General features: G+C 44.1%; 1 non-coding gene and 1 pseudogene across 1 annotated transcript; both read right to left on the reverse strand.

Moving 5' to 3' along the window:
• LOC127196665 (60S ribosomal protein L21-like) overlaps positions 1 to 23,484 on the reverse strand; it is a 102,353-nt pseudogene that overhangs the window by 62,591 nt on the left and 16,278 nt on the right.
• On the reverse strand, positions 4,702 to 4,833 carry LOC127196783 (small nucleolar RNA SNORA17). The gene has a single exon (XR_007831550.1). It is a non-coding gene; the product is annotated as a small nucleolar RNA SNORA17 (small nucleolar RNA).

The following is a 23,484-nucleotide window of genomic DNA, read 5'->3' on the forward strand; positions in this document are numbered from 1 at the left end:
AGACAGGAAATTCAGGTTGGCACCTTCCAAAACAAGAAAATAACAGAGACCGTTTGCTGCCTGAACAGTCACCCAAAACTCTCTGTAACATTGGAGCATCATCTTCAGCCTTCTGGCCCAGTGTATCTAACAGATATATCTGTGAGGCAGGAACTATTGAGGACTTGCTTACCCTCTCTTGGCAGAGTTTGGCCATTGACTCTGCCTGCATCCAAGCTTGCCTATTTTTAGGAAGAACTCTGTCTGTGACAGAAACATTTTGCCCAGTGACTTGTTTGCCATGTTTGAAACCATCTCCATAAAGAGGTTCTTTGATGCTCATCATCTTCTTTGAGGTTGGCTGGGTGTTGCCAGGAGTTAACCTGTCTTATTGTCAAAGAATCTTTAAAATAATAAAAAAACATATGTCATATTCTGTAGGTTTTTGAAGACCATGAATGTCTTGAAAGAGTCACATGCTAGGAAATGTAGAATGTTCTTAAATATGTTAAATCAATATAGCAAAATGGTCAGAATTCCCCAAAACAAGGAGGAAATAATGTCAACTCCTGTAAACAGACACTATTATGTTTGAACAAACCCTCTGGTTCTCCTCAACCCCACCCCTAGTCTTGATTTGTAAGAGGTTATGTCCTAGCTTGCAAATAATTTTGAATACCAAGTTTTCATTTAAATGTATAGTCAAGTGACTTTGTATATTGGAAAATAATCTTTATAAGAATTATTAGAACAGGTATCAAAAATATTCTAGTAGTTGGCTATGCTGTCCTATGGGTGAAAATCTTCCAAGCTTTGGGCATTTAGATCTCTCTATGTTTTAAATTCATAATGCAGTGCCATGCATATGCAATCAAATGTGCATTGTAAATATCAGAAGGGCAGACACAGAAAGAAATTCTAGTGGGGTCTTTTGTTGAGGCTTCTATGCCATCTAGACTGTAAGGCCATGAAACCTGTGCTCTGACAGCTGCAGGTCAGGATTGTGGATGACCACATACACAACCCCTGCCCATGTACACAACCCCCCATGTACACTACCCTCCATGTACACCCCCCACATACACAAACCTTTACATACACAAACCACCACATATACAACACACACACACACAATTCCCCCACATATACAAACTGAGAAGTTCACAACCCCCCACATACACAACCTTTCATGTACACAACCTTCCATGTATACAACCCCCTATGTACACACCTCACATACACAAACTACCACATATACAGCCCCCATATACACAATTCCCACACGTACACAAACCACCAAGTGCACAACTCCTCACATACACAACCTTCCATATACACAACCCCCCTATGTACACACCCCACATACACAAACCTTCACATACACAAACCACCACATATACAACTCCCATACACACAACTCCCCCACATATACAAATCCCCAAGTACACAACTCCCATGTACACAACCCCCATGTACACCACCCCCAATGTATACAACCCCCCATGTACACAACCCCTGCCATGCATGCAACCCTGATGTCACTTAATGTGCCAGGTTAAAAATTGCATTATAAGGGCTGGGAAAGTGGGTCACTAGGTGAAGTGATTGTTCTGTAGACATATAGACCTGAGTTTGGATCCCAGGCACTCCTGTAGAAAGTTCAGTGCAGCAGTTTGTACCTGGTACCTTAGCTCTGCTGAAGCAGAGGCAGGTGCATCCCTACTGCTTGCTGGCCAGGCAGTGTAGCTGAATCAGTGAGCTACAGGTCGGTGAGAAACTTTGTCTCAAACAATATGTTAGAGAAATATTAATAAAGACACACATGCCAACCTCTGACCTCTGCACAAACACCTACTCCAGTCTCTCCGCAAATTTATACCACACACACACAGGTATACAATGACTATAGACATCTGATATTTTAACCAGATTTTTTTTTACTTTTTATTGGTTCTTTATGAATTTCCCATTATGCACCCCAGTCTCACTCATCTACCCCTTCTCTTGTACCTGCCCTCCACCCTTGCAACAACAAAGAAAAAAAAAAGATCTCACCATGTCCCACATTACACCCTTTTGTCCATACTTTTTTTTCTTGCAAATGTTCATTGCAATGACTCGTTGGTCTGGTACAAAGGCCTCTGGCTTCTGCTACTACATCAACACTGGAACCTCATTGGGACTTCTCTTGGATCTCCTGTTGTGGTCCTATGTCATGAAGATCCTGTAGTTTGGGATCTGTAGGACCAGCCCCTACATGCACTCCAGCAGTTCACAGATCAGATAGATGTTGGGCTGGGCCAATTCAAAGACCTACATCTGGGCCTGTGAGGTATCTGATCTGGTCAGCTCATCAGCTCTCCCACTCTCACACCCTCAGGGCTGATTCAACAGCAATCCCCTACAACAAGGGGCAGCTCTTCCTGCTTGCCCGGGTACAGGGCACTCTCTGGTGACTGTTGCCAATGGTAATGGACATCACCAGTTCTCCAATTCTCATGACCCTGGAGCCAGTCATCCTACATGCCATAGATGGGGAGTGCCAAGGAAGGGAAGGAGGGTGTCACTCCTTTGTCCATACCATGGCCCAGCAGACAAGAGGCAAGGATGGCTCTCCTGCACTTATGCCCTCAAGGATGGCTCACCTGCAAACTCCACATCCAATGCCAGCTTTACTGTGCTACCCTGCTCTCCAGAATGCTGCAGCAGGTTCAGACAGCTCTCCTGCTCTCATGGTCTCAGGGCCAGCTTTCCAGACTGCTGTAGTTTACAAGGAATTAGGGTGGTAGAGGGCATCTCTCCCTTGTCCACACTGCTGTATGGAAGACAAGTTGGGTCCAGCCCATCTTTGCCTCTGTCATTAGAATCAGCTCTACAGTGCTCTCCTGAGTGTTGCAGCAGGTGAGGGGCAGGACTAGCTCTTACGCCTGTTAGAGGTGGCAAGGGATGAGAGAGTGCATCTTTCCCTTGCCAGTGTCACTCCATGGCAGACAATTGGTAAGGCCAGTTCTCAGCTTACTTGCACCCTTGACACTAGGGTTGGTTCTACTGTGCTGCCTAGGCGAGGTGCAGATCTCTCAAGTGCTGCCGCTGGTGAAGACCAAGGACAACTCTCCTGCTTTCATGACCCCAGGGCCAGATCTCCTGCCTGCCACAAGGGTGAGGAGGGAGGAAGGTATCTATAGTGAGAACTGTGTGATTTTGGTTTCTTTGAACACACACACACACACACACACACACACACACACACACACGCACACACACACACACACACAAATGTTACGGGAATATATTTTTGTTATAGTTCCAGATGTGGGAACATAGGGCTGCCCTGCAGCAGGTGACAATGATTTGTCTTGTGCTTTGGCAGCAGTGTGGTTTTGCCAGCTGCAGATAGTTTCTTCCAGTGTGTGATGTTTGGAATTTTGGAGACTTTTCAGAGGATATATAAATGCTAGATCCCTGATAAGGGGTCAGTTGGTAGGTAGTTGGATAATGTTGGTTGCAGTTTGTCAAGTAGTCCTGTATAAAGAAATGAGAAGAAATTAGATATCCTGTCAGCAGAGGTCAAACTGGCCCCAAGGAACTGGATGCTCCTAATCAGGTCTAATGATAACAATGCTTCCTTTCCCCTCTATCCTTTTTTCTTACCTATCTAGTGTTAGAGGGTTGAAAGGGAAGAAATAAAGGAGTAGAGAGGGTAGAAGAGAGAAAGGAACTCACAAAGCAGCAAATACCCATTATAGGTATCCCTGCCACCACCCCCTCCACACCACCACACAGGAGACAATTGGTATCCTCAGGGATGACACACCTGCAACTCCCCACAATGTGCGGGGCCAGGGATGTGCACCTGGCCTTTGGTGGTAATAGATCCCTGCTGCTGCAGGGCCATGGACGCAGACATGCCTCCTGATGCCTCCTGGAGGCAGCACAGGCCAGGACCTCCGTACAGTCCCAGGTGGCATCACTGGCTACTCACATCAAGCCTCACTCCCCTCGTGCCTCCAGTTCTGCCTCTCTTCATTGTGCCCACATCCTTCTGTGTCTCTTTCTCTTCCATTTCTCCACCACTTACTTCCTCCTCTTAGTGGTGCCTGGGGTCTCTGAGAGTCTGGGGTCATCTTAGGAGTGGTCTCAGGTGTGCTATGCCCCTCACATGCATTATGGTGCCAGGCAGGGTTGTAGGCTCTGTTTCTTAACAATTAAACGTTATTATACAACCCATCTAGATTACACAAGAGGGAAAAAAGAGTGAACCATCCAGTATCCGTTCTACGGGGACAGGTCCCTAGGTGTCTCTGGCTTACATGTTGGTCCAGCCTGTTTGCTGATCCACTTGCGCTCAAGCCGGGTCTGAACCTGCTGCTGCTCTCTCCTCTCCACCTGTCTGTGTCACGTGCGAAGGGTGGTCTCCTTCTTCCATTGAGGGTTGATTAGAAAAACAATAGTCCAGATGGAGTCCTGAATTCCAGGCCCAGGATGTCTCTACCCAGTCTATCTCAGGGTATCCATGGGGTATCCAAGGGTAAAGCCCACCAAGACTGCTTACACCTGTGATAAAGCTTAAAGTCTTTCCCACACAGGGGTCATCTCAAGCATGGTCTGCTCCCCTACCCCCAGACCTTCACAGCACTGGACTGGTGTCATCTCAGGCTAGCTGCCTGTCTTGTCCCCTGGCACTAGACTGGTGGTCATCTCATGCTCATCTTTTTTTCAGGGAATATTAGGCTGCTAATCATTCTGATGCTCATGAGTCAGAATATTGAGCATAGACACAGCCTCTGTCTTCTCTGCCACCTACTGATGCACATGTGACACCACAGCCACACCTGCAAGGCCTCTGGGGGCAGTATAACTCTCTACTTGGTATAACTGATTAAAACTGAACTGATAATAGCTTTTTAGATGGAAGCTGGTGACGTAGGACATTTGCAAACATAACAGGTCAGAAGGAGATGCTATTGGGACACATGATGATTGGGATTCTTTGCTAATGTGAGTCGTCTGGGGAACTCTGAGGAGGTTCTGCAAGAGGGGTCCAGCTCTCTCCTGTGCATTGAGAGTGTGCTTACTGCTATACGTGGGTTAGATAGTTGTACTGGCCTGGCTTTCTCACTAGCCTCTATAGTTCTCTGTCAGGGCCCAGCATCTTGCAGTAACTTCCCAACTTGGGTACTTGTCTGTTTCTCTGGTTAACTTTATTTATTCATATATATGTACATATACAATGCATTCATATGTATACATATATGTGTGGATATAGATAAGTCAATAGATATACACACATATATGTATAGACATACATATATGTATCATATATTATACACACATATATACATACTCAATTATGTATACATATATATATAGATACACGTATATATGGATAAATGTGTGTTTTAAATATAAAGGGTTAATATGAGCATTCAAGACTCCTGCCCAAGTGTTTCTCCAAATCTATTTGTCTTTCTCAGTCTTGTTTAGGACCCACAACACTGGTGGACCTTGCTTGGATGCTGAATTTCCTTGCCCTGCCAATCTTCACCAGGAAGTCCAGGACAGCAGGTGCAGAACGTGATGGCTACTCCTCAGGCCAGGTCCCTAATATGACAACTATATTAGCAAAAGCATTTAACATGGGCCCACAGGACCATTGGAAGTAGAACAGAATTATTTGCTTAGTAGATTTAAATGGGAATGGTTCCCTGGCAGGACACAGTGGAGCCATAAGGGTATGTACTAGCAACTTCTGAGCAGAGATAAAAATGGGCCTGGCTTGCCCAAAGCATCACCGAAGCATGCCCTGCCTGACGGTGAACTTGGTCACAGACCAAGAAGAGGTTTTGTCACCTCCCCCAGAGACCACAGGTTGGACTGAGAGAGAGTGAGAGGCATGACGTTTCTACTCTAGGCCAATGTCAGTGAAGAGTAGCCCCATGAGACAGACTGAATACAACCCCTACGTGCAAACCTCACAAAATGAGCAACTGGTGCCATCCCTTTGACTGAAATAACTAATTCGCCAACATATATCTGTGGCCAAATTCCATCCAAAGAGATAAAAAAGAGTAATGACTAATATTTCTTATTGCTCGTTTTTAATGTTTCAATTTTAGACTCATGATGTTAACATTCGTTCAGCTACTGCTGTAGAATCTTCTTCCATAGCAATTAGCAACAACAAAAAAATCCCACTATCATTTTCAAGAATTTTCATTTTCCATGACTCAAATTTGGTATTATGCCAAAGTGTGTTATAGGTTTTCATTTTGATACTTGATCTTGAATATGTAACAGACATGGAACTATTGTTTTGCTTTTCAGACAAGTGCCAAACCTTCAAAGCTCAACTGACAAGTGACTTACTTGTTCACAGCTTTGCTTCTCAGATCGCTTAGGTTCCCAGAATGGAAGCTACTTGCAGGCAGAGCCCTCTTCCCGCCCCCCCGGCCCCGCCCACTCCGCGCCCCCGCCCCCGGCCTCGCCCACCCGGAGCGCAACAGCTTTCCAGCATAGTTAGCCTGTTTTGGCTCAATAGCTAACAAGTACTAATGGATTTATTGTATTCATACAGCTGCAGCATATAATAAATATACTTCATGAAAGAACTTGAGTGACTGAGGCTGTGTTGAAACGAGGGCTTAGCACACGAGCGGGGCGTGAAATGAGACGAGGAGACGTTGCAGCTTGTTTCATCTTTTCTGAATTTCCCAACTGAGGCACATTAGTTAAGATTTTCATAAGGGATTCTCTCTGCGCTCTCCAATTACTCTTTGAAGACCATCTGTAATGGGCGGCGGGGCACCTCTGCTTTCGGGAAACATCTCTTGTACCTCACAGAGAGTGAATCATCTGCCTCTCAGTGCCGCGTTGATCCTAGCTCTGTGGGCATCAAGTCTGGCAGGTCACTTACTGCTTTTGGCAGCAAAGCGCGGTCTGGGACCAGCGAGGCCTGATGAGCAAAGCTCTGCAGAAGGACTCAGGTGTGGGAACAGCCTGGGCAGATTGAGAGAGAGTGGCTGAGGGACCTGGTGCCATGGATCCTTGCCAATGAGGATCGCTGTGGGTAGCACACAGGGAACCCTGCCGGCATGGCCTTCCCGTTTCTGAGTGAGCTGAGCCCTCTCCATTCAGTTTAGCTTCCAATCCCACTGATTGCTCAATAAGCCTTTAGTAACAGAGAAATAGAGACCATAGAATCATCTGGTATAGCTCGGTGCACAGAAAAACAGCTGCATCATGCGGCAGCTGGGGAGGTAGGAGGCTAAGGTCTTCAGACTTATTTCTGAATAATAAATTTAACGAGACTATACCTACCATGCTTAACCCGTCCCTGTGAAGTCACCAGACTTGCACTAATTAATGCCATGCTGATGTTACACAGATTATTAAATAATTTCCTAGTATGGACTTCAAGTAAAAGGTATTTCAACTTTGAACTCAGTGAAGGCTCTTAAGATAGCACAACACACATGCTGGCACGCACATGCTCGCGCACACCCAGGCTGTGTGGGTAATCTTAGGGAAATTCTGTTTTCCCTGGTAAAAGTTCAGAATTTCCAACTCTATTGTGGAAACTTAGGTATTGACTACACAAACAACACTCAGATGGAGAAGACGTCACAATCCCTGTGGATTCTACTTCAGAGTGGGCAGTGCTCTGCCTAGTCTAAGCCCGTGGGTGAGTATTCTGTGACTTCAGCTACTATAATAGCTACTGGTTCACCACAGAAAGGCTAGGAAATGTCTGAGATCTGGGGCACGTGGGGGTTCCCAGCAACCTTCATTAGGGAATCTTTTCTTGGTTCTTAGAACCAAGCTTAATGAGTCAGTCACCTGTCATGTAAAATTTCCCTCAATGAGTGATAACTCAGTGTCATTTCCACATTTCTAAATGTCAGGCTTAATGGATGCTGTGGGTTGGCACCTGTGTTTCTGAGATCATGCAAAAAAGAGTGGATGAATGTGATGGCTGAACAGGAAAAGTAACCTTGAGAGTACACGGTGGGGGAAGGAGGGAGACAGATGGGCGGGGGGGGGGGGGGCGGAAGGGAGGAAGGGGGACAGACCATGGGGGGCGGGGGAGGGAGACAGAGAAAGACAAAGAGAGACCGAACAAAGAACAGTTAGACATTAATGCCTATTGGGACCATCTCAAGTTTAATCATACATTAGTAGATTTAAGACAGGTCAAAGAGCTTGTAAAGAAGTCTTGCACATTTAAACACTGTTTGAGTGGTTTTAAAAAGCTCAAATTCTTTGGGGGTGTCTCACCATCAATAAACGATTAAAAACTGGTCATGCAGGATGTAGGATAATTCTCTATTGTTTTCCGTGACAATACTTGAATTTTCTAAAGTCATAAAGTGTTTATGTTAAAAGGCCAAAGAGATTCTCTACACTGAAATATAAAGACTGGAGAAAATAAATATTAATTATTTTTTTAAAAAAAATAAGAAAGAAGAGAGGATAAAAATATTGCTCACCGGAAACCCTGAGGACCCAGTAGTGCTTGTAGGTCAGGATTTGGGGAACCTGAAGTTGTGATGCAGTCAGCAGGCCACATCATCGTGTAGACACGGAGTGCACAGCTGCCCTGTTACACAGGTGGATGTAGTGGCAGTGAAATGTGTGAGCACTCACGGTGATGGTGACCAGTACAGATCAGCTTTAAGCCAGTTCAGGTCAGGACAAAGTTTGTTGCCAAGTGAGTGAGGTTCATGTCTGTCAGATTTTGGCCAGGTGAGTTATGAAAAGTTTTCCATTTGTCAAAGTTCTTCACGCTGCCGAACTGGAGAAAGAACTGCAGGCGCATACTGCTTTATGCAATAGCTTTGGTGGTGAGTCTTACGTAATGTGGGAGCTACAAAGTTGGAAAGTTAGGACAAACTTTTACACCATCATGGATAAGAAAGCAAAATGGAGAATAATGTTTTTATTATTTATTATGTGGGGGGATGAACACAATGTCTAACAATAGACGTTGTTAGAAGCAAAATTTCAGGTAGGTTAAATTAACAGGGTTTACTTGAACACAAAATAAAATATGACTCAGGCAGCACTTAGAACCAGAAGAAGGTCAGAGGGCCCAGCCCCACAGCATAAGCAAGGAGGCCCTGCTGGCTAGTTTTATGCCAACTTGACACAAGTTACTTATCTGAGAGGAGGGAACTTCAACTGAGAAAGTGCCTCCCTCCCTAAGTTTGGGCTATAGGCAAGCCTGCAAGGCATTTTTTGAATTAGTGATTGATGTAGGAGGGCCCGGTGCTTGTGGGTAGTGCCATGCCTGGGCTGGGTGGTTCTGGGTTCTATAAGAAAGCAGGCTGAATGAGCCATGCAGAAAAAGCCAGTAAGCAGCACCCCTCCATGGCCTCAGCATCAGCTCCTGCCCTGACTTCCTTCTGTGATGAACAGTGCTGTGGAAGTGTAAACCCTTTCCTCCCCAAGTTGCATTCGGTCATGGCGTCTCATCACAGTGCCAGTAACCCTGACTACATCAAAGCTGACAAGCCATATGGAAGCCAAGTAAGACACACTACCTAGTTGACCACAGTGGGGCTCTACTTTTGGGGGGTACTATGAGTTGACTGCCTGTGGTCAGTGCAATGAAGCTGTCTGTCACACTCCCTCGGCAGGTTTGCAGTGTGTGGGTTTTCAGTTTGTTACGTCAGATCTCCAAGTGCAGATGACCTCACCGATGCCCTTTTGCTCTTTTGTGATAGGCAGAGATAACAGGCAACGAGAGAGGGTCTGGCGTCATTTAGCAGTTCCTGAACTCAAATCCTGCCTTCCTGCTTACCTCAGCCACAGCCATCTATGAAGTTTGGAGAGAGGAAACACAAATTTTTTAAAAATCTGCATATGGGTATAATGTTTATGCCTTTTATCTCAGCACTAAGGATTTTGAGGCAGGAGGATTGCTACAAGTCTACGGCTTATAGTACACAGTCAGTTCCAAGCTACTCTTGGCCACAGAGTGAGATCTCATCTTGAAAAAACTAATCTAAAGTTTATGTGCTAACCAAATGGTAATAATAATAATAATTGTTATTTGTGTAAAATACTTAGCATAGATGGGCTGGTGTTTCCAGGTTGTGATTCCAGAGAGTCAGGAGGCTGAGACAGGCAATTCACACGTTCAAGGTCTCATTAGGCTACAAAATCAAGGGCCATCCTGAATAACTTCATGAGACTATCTGAAAAATGAAAACTGAATTAAAAAAAAAAAGAAGTCTGGGAACAAAGTTCACAAATGTAGATCATTTGCCTGATATGTGCCAAGCCCTTGGTTCAGTCTTCAGTTACACATGCAAGCATGCACACAAAACCACAAACAAAACACTTAGAAGAAAGGAAATAAAAAAGAAGAAAGGAAGATTGGGGAGAGAGTAATAAAACGCTAATTACCATCATAATGGTGTGAGCATGTCACTCATGTAGTCTACTTAGTTGACATCAATAATGTCAGGATACTATGTGACACTGGGCAGTGTTTTCTAGTAGCAACATGCCTCCTGTGACAAGGTCACTTGTTAGAGTATGGCCCTGGGCCCCAGAACACTCCTGTGTTAGCAGCTTAACTTTCAGCTTGGTGCCCTTGGCCAGTGTTGGGACCTAGTAGAGGTTGTTAGGTAGGTGACACTTGAAGTGAACCCCAGAGGGAACCGTGGACCCCAGTGCCTTGTTTTTCACTGCTGGGTCACGAGATGAGCAGGTTTGTTTTGCCATGTAGTTCTACTGTGACATATTGCTTCGCCATAGGCTTGAAAGCAACGGGCCTGCCAATCACGATCTGAAATCACCCAACTCCAGCACCAAAGCAACTCTTTTCCCCTTATGATTTGATGATTGTCTGTGTTTAAGTGCTTTTGTCCATTTGTTTTGTTGGTTTTGAGATAATGTTTTTCTAAGTAGTCCTTGCTGGCTTTAAATTTAGTAATCCCTGTTTCATGGCCTCAGTCTCCCAAATACTAGGATTACAAGTATGAGCCATCATGCCCAGCTAAGTATTTGTTATTGTGAAGGAAAGTTAACTAACACCACTCCCAGGGAGGAAAACATTTCAGAGGTGTCTTTTGAATAGCAGTCTTGTCTCAGTCACACCTTTCCATAAGAAAGCCTTTTCCATTAAAACCACTGACTGTTTTTCCCACTCTGGCCCACTGTGTTCCACTTTCTACTTTGTTTTGTGTGATTGTGGGTTTTACATCAGTCAGTGTATAAAATTAGGCCCCAGAATTCTTATAGGTCTTGGTTCAGAAAACTCTTTTCTTCTGTGGTTTTCTGAATTAATCTTATTTCTCGGTTGTCATATCTCATAACTCACTCTTCTCTATGCTCGGTTTAGAGTTTTTTTTCTTGGCTTTTCCATCTAGTAGCATACCAAAGAGAGCTAGCCTTTCTAGAGTTTACTGAAAAGTAATTTTAAAAATTATTGAAGTATAATATTCAAAGCTAGGTAGAATATACATATGCATGTGTGTGTGTGTGTGTGTGTGTGTGTGTGTGTGTAGTAAGCAAAGAGAAAAGAAAATTCCCAGAAACTCATTATGCCAATCTACTGTCTAGAGATAACTGCTATTAAGTGTTATTCCAAATGATTTTCTGGATAGTCATTTTCTGTATAATGTAGGAGGAATTTCCATTTTGTGAAAGTCAGATAATTTTATATATACATTCTGCAATGTGCTCCCCCCCCAACTTTAATGCTATCCCACAAATATGTCAGAATGTTACAGTCATAGCATTCTGTTCCTTTTTCAGTAAGTTGTGTTGTTATTTTTTGTTTGTATGTGGTGGCTGGTGCTTATCTGTGATGTGTGTGCATGTGTGTGTGTGTGTATGTGTGTGTGTGTATGTGCTATATGGAGGTCAAAGGTAAACATTGAATGTCATCCTCTCTTCCTCTATTTCTTGTTATTTTTAGAGCTTATTTGTTTATTATTGTTGTGGGGGGGAGGTGTGCACATGCTGTGGTGCTTTGTTGAAGACAGAGGACAACTGTGTGAGCTCAGTGCCCTCCTTGTACCTTCACATGAATGCTAGGAACCAGACTTTCCAGCCTGCACAGCAGGTGCTTGAAGCTGGCCAGCTAGCTGGCATCTCATCTGTGCTTTTTGAGACAGAGCCTTTCACTGAACCTGGAGCTCATGCACTCAGCTAGGTTCTGTGTCTCGGCTCCTCTGTACCGGGCTGAGGCACACGATGCCAGGCCTGGCTTTGATGTAGGTTCTGGGGATCTGAGCTTCATCCTTGCATAGGACTCACTCTACCCACTGAACCATCTTCCAAGGCCTATGCATAGCATTCTTTAACCGTGACTGTGCGTGGTAATTAATGTATCCGTCCAATGTGGTCCAGTACTGCTGACCCTCTGAAGGAGGAAGACATCTGCAGTGCACTCTAGAGCAAGTGACGAGTAAAGAACAGTGGCCAAGACAAGGACACGTGTAATGATGGCATCAAGTAACTCAGAATGTGTAAGTATGAATTCGCTCTAAAGAGAGCAAGTTAGCTCTGGGAAGGCTGACAAGGAAAGTATTAAATAATTGGCTAATTAATTAACTTTTATAGATTTTAAGGTTTGATTGGATCTTGAAGTTTTGGGTTGATGTCAATGAATGTACAAGAAGGGAAAATAGAGTCTGGGTAGATGGTTCAATGGTTAGGGGCACTGGCTGCTCTTCCAGAGGACCCAGATTCAGTTCCCAGCACCTACATGGCAGTTCCTAGCTGTCTGTAACTCCAGGAACTGACACCCTCACACAGCCATACATGCGGGGGAAAATACCAATACATATAAAATAAATAAATAATTCATTTAAAAATAATACCTGTAGTCAAATGTTGTAGACAAATAAAAATAGGCTATATTAGGTGGGGGGGGAATGATGGCTCACAGTTGTAGTTCAGTCAGTTGGGAGGCTGAGGCAGGAGGATGCTCCAAAATTTCTGGCTGAAGTGTTGCTACATAGTGAGTTCCGGGTGACCTTGGCTACAGGATACAGACAGGAGAATTGCCTCATTTCATCAAATCCAAACACATAGGCTGTGAAGCATCTTGCTTGTGGATATTAAAAAGTGGGAAGAAATGTACACATTGAATCTGGAAAGTTTAATGTTTAGCCAATTTGACCAAAATGACAGTTTTTAGGAAATTTAACAGGTAAGTAAAACCAAGACTAGAGGACTCTAAGCACAGGGACTCTTGCATCCCAAGGTCAGTATGGAAAGTGTTGATTTCATTCTTTTCCAGGTCTTTCTATTCTTCTAGTCAGGAACTACTAGATGGTAAGTGTGTTGCCTAGATTTATGTCAACTTGACATGAACTATAATAATCTGAGGGTACGAAATACCTCCATATAAGATTGGGTCATAGAAAGCCCGTAGAGCATTTTCTTAATTAGATGGTGGCGAAGGGGGAGCCCAGGCTATTGTGAGTGGTGCCATGTGTGGGTTGGTGGTCCAGGGTTTTATAAGAAAATAGGCTGAGCAAGCCAGGAAAAACAAGACAGTAAGCAGGACGCCTCCAGCTCCACATCCAGGTTTCTGCAGTTTGAGTTTCTGTCCTGACATTTTTTTGATGGTGAACAGTTATATGAAAGTAAGCCAAATAAGCCCTTTCGTCCCCAACTTGCTTTTCGGTCCTGGTGTTTCATAGACACCCTAACTAAGACGGTAACTTAACTGAGCAACATGTTCTGTGTTCTTGGAGTTTGTTTGTTTGTTTGTTTGTTTATTTATTATTTATAGAATGCTCTGCCTGCATGTACATCTGCAGGCCAGAAGAAGGAGGTCACATTATAGATGGTTGTGAGCCAGAATGTGCTTTCTGAAAATTGAACTCAGGACCTCTGGAAGAGCAGACAGTGCTCTTAACCGCTGAGCCATCTCTCCAGGCCCTGTTCTTGGAGTTCTTATTGTCTTTACACTATTGATCTACCTAAGAATGCCACCTCATTGCCATTTTAAAGCAACAAACAAACAGTCTTTAAAATATCAATTAACTTGCTCCTGTATTATTTTCTGTGCCAGGGACTGTGACAATACCTTGATAACCAGCAGTCCTTGCTTTACAGTGCAGGTGGCCCAGTGTCCTCTTCCCTCGCAGGCAATGTTGTCTAGAATTCTAGGTCAAATGTTCCTGCCTAATTAGTGCAACTAGAGGTCACGGAAACGCCACCTTCTGCTACCTGGCCTTGTTTCTAGTTTGTGGTTATGATTTCCTGTTTGCTGAACCAGAGTTCTTGAAGTCTTGACGTTAAGCCCTTGCTTAACACAAACGTGGCTTTTCCTACCATACTTTTCCTTGAAGCAGAACCACTTCTATTTATTTTTAACCCCCATAGTTGTTTATTAAGCCCCTTTCAAATGTTGTGTTTTTAATTGCTCTGACATACATGCATATGTTGATGTGGACCTTCAAGTGGGCTAAATATTCATTATGGAAACTATCCTGTTGTAAACACCCATGAAGACAGCCTTTCTTTGCCTCTGAGAACTGGAATGGATCTGGTCTCACACTTAGCTTTAGGTCCTCGGTGACTAGCCAGTCTATTATGAAATGGACCTTTTTGTCTCCCATTAGACTCCTTCATCTGGAACCTCCTTAGCCTCCTCCTGTTAACACAGGTATTTGAGTATAACAGTCAGTCTCTAAGGATCCCTAGCTCCTTCACTGTCCCTGCCTACATTGTACTGAAATTGGTCTGTGTGACCAACATAATGGGGCAAAGCTAATATTACTTCTGAGTTGGATTTATAAAAATTGTCTTCTATTGTGCCATACCCGCCTTCTCTCTCACTCTCCCTTCCCTCTCGCATCATTTTCTCCCAGGGAAGTCATATCATGAGCAATCCTATGGAAAAATCCAGACGAAGAGAAGCGAAAACCTCCACCGTATAAACAGGCTCTGATGCAAATCCCAGCAAAGGCCAACGCCTTGCTGATAATATATCCTGCTAGTCAGACACACTCAATTAAATTTGGGTTAATCTGTTAGAAAAGAGGGGGTAGCTTGTACATTTAGCCTTTTTTTTTTATTTTCTGCGTGAGAGTGTTGGCCTGCATGTATGTATGCCATGTGGGTACTTGGTGTGCCTGGAGGCCAGAGGAAGGCATTCGATCTCTTGGAACTGGAGCTGCAGATAACTGTGAGGCACCAGGTGTGTGCTGGGAATGAAATCGGTGTCCTCTGCAAGCAACGTGGGTTCTCAGTTGCTGAGCATCTCCCCAGCCCCCATCTGGCTTTCCTTTGATTAGGTTTTCATGGTGTTTTGAGAGTCCCAAGACTCCCTCCAGTTCAGTGCTTGCCTGGATTACCAATGATCACTCACAGGTCTCAAAAGGCTATTATAGCCTCAGAGAATGCATTATAGCCAAAGACACAGACAAAGCTAGCAGGGCAGACATTGTCCCTGCACAGAATACAAGGAGTCCAGCACAGGCTCTGTAGCCCTCTTCATCAGAGGACATGAGGCTCGCATCCTCTCTCGTAGCGAACAACAGGAGCATGTGTAAAGGAATCATGTTCAAGCCTTTTGGTGTGCTGGTCACAGAACACATCTTTGTATGCATGCAGCCAAAGCAGCTGAAACCTGGCGTGTATCATTAATCTCAATCTTTGTGCAAAACAGCCTGACAAACTGAAGAGGTATATCCCACTGCTCTAGGTGTACCAACAAAACCATCAATCCTTAACATCCAAGAGCAGTATTCCCAGTGCCGGTCAGTGTTGCTAGTAGGTCCAGTGACCTTGGGCACATGCAAGGAATAAGCAGCAGACAAGGTCAACCAATGCTTTGCTCACAAAAGGTGGCAGGTCGCCAGCACCAACCGGCCAGCAGATATGTGAATGAGACCTTGAATAATTCCAGCCGCCAGATCTCATTTTCCAGCTTTAGCTTATAAAGAGTGGAGATACCCAAAGACGTGCTCCCCACTTCCCACATTCTGACTCTCGACCCACACAGGAAGAAAGAAATGTTCCTTTTGGGCTCGTTTGTTATCAGCAGCAGATGCAAGATCCTATGCTAGATCTTGCCATTCTCAAATGAATTTCTATGTGAATTTTGTGTCCTGGGGTACCAGGTATTGTTGCATTTTGTTGAGTAATACTGAAGTCCTTTTTTTATTGTTAGCTGTGCTTCAGGGAATTACCTGGGTCCCCTTGATGATTGTTATCATTTGAACCTAGGGAAAGCCCTACATTATAGATACTTTATCTTTGGCACTAAACAGATAGCTTTGTGGAGGTTATTTGAGGGACTGGCGAAGTTTCTCTTACTCATTCTGAAACAGAAATGGCAAGTGTCTTAGGCTCTGTCTCTCTGTCTCTCACAGATTTCTCTGTTTTGCAATCCTTTGGAAATATCCAAATCATCCCAGCTTGGGTCTTACTGTTCTATTCCTGTGAAGAGACACCACAACCAAGGCAACTCTTATGAAAGGAAGTATTTACTTGGGGGCGGCTTGTCATTTCAGAAGTTTAGTCTATTACCATCCTGGTCGGGTGCATGACAGCCTAATGGGTAGCTAGCTGAGAGCTACATCCTGATCCTCCAAGGCCACGCCTCCTAATCCTTTTCAAAGAGTGCCACTCCCTGATGACTGAGCATTAAAATATATGCCCTTATGGGGGTTGTTTGTACTCAACCAACCACAGCTTGTGTACTAATCTGGAATAGTCTGACAGGCTGCCGTTTCCTAATGCCTTGTCTGCCCACAGAGCTTTACGTTGTGGTTTTCCACCCTGTCGGAAAGGGTCGTGAATTGTTCCCAGTTTTACATGAGTCACACTTTTCTGCACACTAATGTTTAAGTTCTTTCTTCTATAGATTAGCACATAGGCAAGGACTTGGAAAGGCCACACTCCACTTCCAGGGTGCTAGGGCTCTCAGCATCACCCTCCTCACTGCGACCCAGGGCTGAACATTCTAGTCATCTTTCTGCTCTTTACTTGTTGACACAACAGGTCCTGCTTGGATCCCCCCTTTGTTGTGTTGTCATTTTCATTCGTGCTCTTTCTCTCGTGTGTTGGCTCCCAGCTTACGTTGTACATAAACATGTAACGAAAACTGTTCAGTTTTCCTTAATGTCTTCAATGTTAAAAGGTACCACAGAGGCCGTCATCAGTGACAGAGATAAAAGTTATGCTTCAGCGGCCATAAACTTACAGGATTTCCGCTTGATCTTAGTTCCTCTGTGAACACTATAGAAATTTCCCTTTCAGCATGCCTGGCAGTGAGCATGTACTTTTGATAGCAATCCTTTGCATTTCAAGATTGCCTATTTCACTGTTGAGTAGCAATAATTATCAGAGAATGTACTTTGTAATGATCTAATGTGTAATTCCTCATCGCACTGATGTTTTGCTTCTCATTGAATTTGTGTGTATCTGAGGGTTTTTTGTTGTTGTTGTTTGTTTGTTTGTTTGTTTGTTTTTGGATGTTCATAGTTGATTCTGTCTACAGGTATGTGGTGAATGCATTCTGTTTGCTGGGCTCTGTTCTGAACCTGGAGCTGCAAAGATGAGAAAAGAATTTGGTGTCAAATGAGCTTCATGTTAGTGGGAAGTTTAGAGAGAAATCAAAAATATACAAATTTGCGTAAAATTCCAGCGAGGCAAGCGGCATGAAGAGGGGTGATGTGATGCAATGTGTGAAAGACTGAGTCTAGCACAGGAAGTCAGGGAACGCGATGACAGGTGACATCTGAAAACTAAGTAGGAGTAAGGAAATAGTCAGAAGAGAGGGGAGAGCTTCCAGAATGAGGAATTGGCCTAGGTAAGTGTTCAGAGCTAAAAGTGTCAATTAGCTTTTAGCTTAAATGGCGTACCTTCAGACAGTCGTTTAGAATATTCCATTCACAAGCTCAGAACTACTGACTGTTCCTAAAGGCACACTGTTGGCTATTTGGGCAGAGTAAGGTGAGAGGAAGACTTCTTCAGTCTTGTGAAGTTTCATTGTTCCTATCTCAGGTCTACCAGGGCCAGAAGTTTACAGGTTTTGGAGACTTTCTGTAGAAAAGAAATAGAATATTGATAGAAAATTAAGTGTGAGCCGGGCGTGGTGGCGTACACCTTTAATCCCAGCACTCGGGAGGCAGAGGCAGGCAGATCGCTGTGAGTTTGAGGCCAGCCTGGTCTACAAAGGGAGTCCAGGACAGCCAGGACTACACAGAGAAACCCTGTGTCAAAAAACAAACAAACAAACAAACAAAAAAACAAAGCCAAAATTAAGTGTGGACTTGACATTGACATTTCAGTCATCTCAGGGTAAATACATCTACTTGTCATGAGGTTCCAGCCCTGGGGCCCTGGCCATATAATGACAGTGTCTAAAAGAGACTTCATGGGTTGTGTAAAAATATAAACTCTAACTTTTCTTCAAAACCTAATTAATCATAAATATGTAACAAAAAAAAAAAAAAAAAAAAAAAAAAAAAAGCTCAGCTACACACAAATTCAATGAGAGTCAAAAGACCAGTGTGATGAAGGGTCATATACTAGGTCATTATGAAGTACATTCTTGATAACTGAGTTCATGAAAACTTGGCTTAGGTGTAAGGACTCATCCTGCCATCCCTAAACTGGTTCTGTAGTGAGCTGTGGTCTCAGTCTGTGTGGTTGGCGGTGAGTGGCTGTATCATGGACGCTGTGAGTGAAATGGAGTGCAGAGTTAAACCTGAAGTCCCTCATTCATAATTTTATTATAGTACTTTTAGGTCCTTGAACCAGAAACAAAAGTCTTGTGAGCAAAAGACTAGAATCTTCCTCACCCTCCTGGCCTGTCCACTCACACCTCTCTCTTGTGCTCAGAGCAGGCTGGGAGAAGAGAAGGATGCGGTGGACTCCCTTCTGGAAGGGAAGGCTGTATCACAAATAAAGATTCCCACCCACAGATGACCAAGATGGAACCCCCAAAGCCAATTTTGCCTGATTCATCGCGCTAAGCCTGGAACAATTCAACAAAACACTAACAGGGGTACTGCGAATGAGCCAGCACTTTGGCATGGTCGCCTGGGCTCATTATAAAGCTTGCAGCAAGCTTTAATTAAAGCTCAGGGCAGGTGAGTTATGTGGCCCATGGCCTGGCTGCTCTGTCCACCAGAGGGGTAAAATCAGCTGATGTTAAGTGGTCAATTTATGGACACCTGGTCATGCTCTGCTGTGACTGCTTTTCCAGTCTGTCGGGTTTTCTGGAATCTCATGAGCAACTTCTGCTTGGCTCCTCACGTGGTCTCAGGTCTGGAGCGAACACGTCAATCACATCGGCTCATTGCCCTAGGCTTGGCCAGGCCATGTTTGGACTTGCTGGCCTCTTTGGAATTCCGTCAACAAGGGGTGTTTCTGAGCCCAGGGGTGAGTATCCAGGAGCCAGGGAGACTGTCTTATCATACCCGCGGGGCATGCTGTAGACATAGGAATGGTGTTTTTCAAGTAGGAAACGGTACACTTTGCAAAATGGATCTAAGCGTGTTTTTGCTTTAACACTGAGGAACAGGTAAAGAACCCTTTTTACTGTTAGTATGTTCTCAGGAGCTGCCACTACTTCCAAGACGGCAGCACAAATTTGGGGCTGGGAAGGAAGTAATGAATACTGTGCCCCGAGGACATAGGGAACCTTAGAACTTCCCTGTCCGGTGTGTCCTCTGCCCCACCCATATTTCAGGGGTGTCCTGCCTTTGCCTCCATGAAGAAGTTCTATTCAAGGAGTGGCAGACACCAGTGGGGAAGGACTCAAGTGACTGTTAGGAATTTCATGCCTATAAACAATCTGCATTATGATTATCCAGCCAGCAATCTGCTGAAACAATTCTGCTTCGTGTGTGTGTGTGTGTGTGTGTGTGTGTGTGTGTGTGTGTGTGTGTATGTGTGTGTAAATATGTGTGTTAGCCTGGCAACATTTGTAGAAAGGGAGAATAGAGTTTATTTCTTATTTGTCAAATATTTACTTATCTTAAGTACTTTCTTTTTTCTCTTTCTTTCTTTCTTTCTTTCTTTTTTTTAATTTGGTTTTGGTTTTGGTTTTTGAGACAGGGTTTTTCTGTGTAGCCTTTGCTGTCCTGGACTCTCTTTGTAGATCAGGCTGGCCTCAAACTCACAGCAATCCGCCTGTCTCTGCCTCCCGAGTGCTGGGATTAAAGGCATATGCCACCACGCCTAGCATAAGTACTTTTTTGATATGTTTTCTTTAATCTCTTGCTGAGTGGACTTGACTCATAATTTCATGTACTCACTGATCTTGGTTTTGATTTGAAGGTACTGCAATGACTTAAACTTTAATATTTAAGATATTTTATTTTAATCCTTACCTGCCCCCTCCTCTACACAGGGTTTCTCTGTGCAGCATTGGCTGTCCTGGAACTCAGTCTGTAGACCAGGCTGGCCTCAAACTCACAGATACCTGCCTACTTCTGCTCTCGAGTGCTGGAATTAAATGTGTGCGCCATCACTGCCCAGCACTTTAAATGGTTTTTAACGACTTACTTATTTGTATGTAAGTATAAAGGTCAAAGGACTACTTGTAGGAGTTTTTTTATGTTCCTTTTATTTTGCCAGCCCATAATTTACACTTTTGGGGGGATACATCATCTGTCTAGTTAGCCCAGGTTATCCTGAAACTTGCTTAATGCTCAGGAAAGCAGACTGGCCCTGAACTCACAACAATCTGCCAGCTGAGACTAAACGTGTGTGCCACTGTGCCTGGCTGTCTTAAACTTAAAAAAAAAAAAAATCACTATTCAATTAAATGATGAGAAACTCAGCTTAGGTCTTTCTCTTCTCCTCCTCCTCCTCCTCCCCTTCCTCCTCCTCCTCCCCGTCCTCCTCCTCCTCTCCTTTGGTGTCAGTAGTCATCTTGCATGTGTCAAAACACAGGTTTCTTTTTTGTAGAGCTCAAGAAACTCTTCCTTTTTCTTCTGTCATTTGAGAGTTCCATACCTGGAGACCTGTAATATTAGCAATAATTGCCTACAGGTGAGATAAAAGAGTCATCCTGAGACACTGACTTGCTGTGGGCATCCTGCAGGGGAGGTCATGCTGGCCCTGTCTCTGACCTGGTCAGGACACTGCTCTGAGAGGGAAAGTTGCCTGTGTGGGGCATTATCTCCCCAGGCCTGTGGAAGTGATGGCTTAACTGACAGAAATTGATTTTCTCAGGATTCCAGAGGTGACAATTTAAAGACCAAGGAATGAGTGTGTCAGTTTCTTTGAAGACTTCCTCCTTGGCCATGAATGACCTTCTTCCTCTGGTGTTCACTTGACCTTCCTTTTGTTCACGCCCCATGTGCCTCTCTCCTTACTGCACTGGGGTCTACTCTTACACCTCACTTTTGCTTAAAGACTCAAATCCAAACACAGTCCTTTCATGAAGGGGGCCAAAGTTTCAATAGATCAATTCAGAGAGAAGAGGACAGAATTCAGCTCCTGATAATGCTAGTATGTCAACTCCCCGCTGATGTCAGACTTGAGCAACTGCAAACCAGACACTGCCAGAGGCTGCCGTGCAGATTCAGAGGCAGGGTGCAGAGATTCACTGGGGCTGGCTGTTGCCCTGCCCCCCACCCATGCATCTTCACAGATTGTTCGTTACAAACACTAAACCAAGCTGCTATGGCCATGCTGTCCTGAGCATGTCTCATCTTGTCTAAACAAGCCACAGAGCTGATGGCCTGAACTTGCTACCAATCAGGAGAAAGCCATCCTGCTGGAGGCAGATGTTCTGGGAATGGAAGTAAGCTACAAGGGGACAGTAGAAGGATCATAAGAGGGCAGCCCTGTGCTGTGGATCCCGATGTCGTGGGACGAGACCCCATAGTCACAACATTGCTCAGTAGTCTGTTTGCTTTTAAGAAAACTGAGAGTAGAAGGCTGTAGAGATGTTCCCACATAATATGTAGGGTTTTTTTTTTTTCCTTTTGAAGGAGAGACACCTCTGAGTAATTCATGTATGCTAAATTAAAATTCCCCAGTTCTTCTGGATACATGCTTATTGGTACTACCTGGAAATCACGATGCTTTTTCTATGGTTCTGATCTGGAGGCTGGGGCTTTCCTACCTTGTCGGGACTTTAGACGTAGTTCCCAGATGAGGTTACCACACAGGCCCTGGAATTCTCCTACTGCCCTTACGTGTTCTTCAAGTAAGCCCCGCCCATGTCATGTGCAGTGAGTTAATATGCCGGCTGCATTTGTAACCTTTTAGGATTACTGCAGCGGGGCCTTTGTATTTTGTGTGCACATGTGTTAAGTATAGGGATGGAGTTAGTGGAGCGGTCTCAGACACCCCATAATGTTCATAAGCTTGTTTTGGTATTTCTTCATGTTTTGGGGTCACTGAGATCATGAAACATGGCATCAGCCTGGGCCTTTCTCAGCGTAGAGAGGCCTGCACCTGGCAGACCATGCACTCAACCCACTTTGCACTGAAAAATCTTCTGGTTTGTGTTCTGTGCCTCTGGCACCTCTGTCTCCAAATCATTAGCTATTTGGTTCATCTTAAAAGATTGTGACTTAATTCCCATGGCTACCTTCCACCACAAATGTTAGCTTGTTGTCAAATCAAAGGGCACTCCATGGCTATTATTTTCACCAGCAAGAAAAAGTCTAACTATATATATTTTTTCACTTGTTGATTCATTTTTTGCAGCTGCTTTCCAAGGTAACTCCCAGAACATTCCTATGTGCAAAGAAGGGATACCCAGAATGCTTTGATGCAGACTGTATGACCCACTCTTGCCTGTGAGGATACATGTTTCTTGGGTTCTGGTGAGAGAGAAGGTCTACTACCTCCCATGTGCCAGCTAAAGACTGTGTTGAATTCAGAGAAGGGACTGATGACCATAATTGCCTCTTGCTACCTGAACAAACTCTGGGCTCCAGCACATCCCCAGTTCTTTGGTCAGGGCCAGTGAGCAAAGCTATTCTTTGAGAAAGACAGAAATGAGTTGAGTGCTATCTCCACTTGCTCTAGATAGGCCTATAAAATATATTTACAAAATTTTTTCTCTTTCTGGTTTGCCTCCTGTCAGCTCATAACTACACAAGATATTGACAAAGCCCAAAGTGACATCAAAGTCATGGGTAACGAATGAGTCATAAAGGGATCTTTTCAGAGTTTCTTAAAGGGCCACTAACTCGAAAGCAGTTAAAAGTTCTCAGAATTGGTCATGTATATAGGCTGGCCTTGAGGTCATAATTAGCCTCAATTTAAGTCTTTTAAGTATTTGTTAACTTCACACACACACACACACACACACACACACACACACACACATTTATGGCTTAGTAATTTTTTATCTAAGATGCAATAAAACCACCCCACCCCATCTTTCCTCCACCCCATTTCCCCTTTCAAAATTATATATCAAAGTCCTAATCCCAGTACACTACTCTAAACACTGGAATGAACAGGTCTAAGCCCTTAAGTAAAGCTTGAGGCTTTGTTTTACTCGGGCTCACACACAGCTTTTCATTTATAACAGATTGTCAAAATCATTTGTCA

Source organism: Acomys russatus, chromosome 12, assembly GCF_903995435.1.
Source record: "Acomys russatus chromosome 12, mAcoRus1.1, whole genome shotgun sequence".
Lineage (NCBI taxonomy): Eukaryota > Metazoa > Chordata > Mammalia > Rodentia > Muridae > Acomys > Acomys russatus.